We start from the raw sequence: 448 nt of genomic DNA on the forward strand, positions 1-448 counted from the left end.
TGAAGGAACATTAAATATTACTGTCAGATTTTTATCAAGTTGTACAAAACAAAAGTATTGAATTACAAATTATAAGAAGTAGATTTTTAAAAATATTTAATTGCATATTAAAAAATTCGGGCTACAATAACTTTAATGTGCACTCATGTATTAAACAATTAATGTGCAACAGATATCTAATAGTTAAGACATAAAACTTTAAAAAGGTTGGTATTAAAACTTACATAGTACTACACAAAATGTTCAATGAGAAAATTGAGGTTTGTCTGCTGCAACCACCAGAGAATAGATATTTACATTTGAAATTTACAAACGTGTGTGTAAACATTTTCGTCCAAAATGAGTGGTTTCAAAAAGTTAAATCGGAAAATTTCTTCGAAAAAATTTCTGATACACACATGGTAAATTATATTCACAAAATACTAAAAAATGAAATCAAAAAGAGCAA

The sequence above is a fragment of the Parasteatoda tepidariorum genome, chromosome 6, assembly GCF_043381705.1.
Source record: "Parasteatoda tepidariorum isolate YZ-2023 chromosome 6, CAS_Ptep_4.0, whole genome shotgun sequence".
NCBI classification, from domain to species: Eukaryota; Metazoa; Arthropoda; class Arachnida; order Araneae; family Theridiidae; genus Parasteatoda; species Parasteatoda tepidariorum.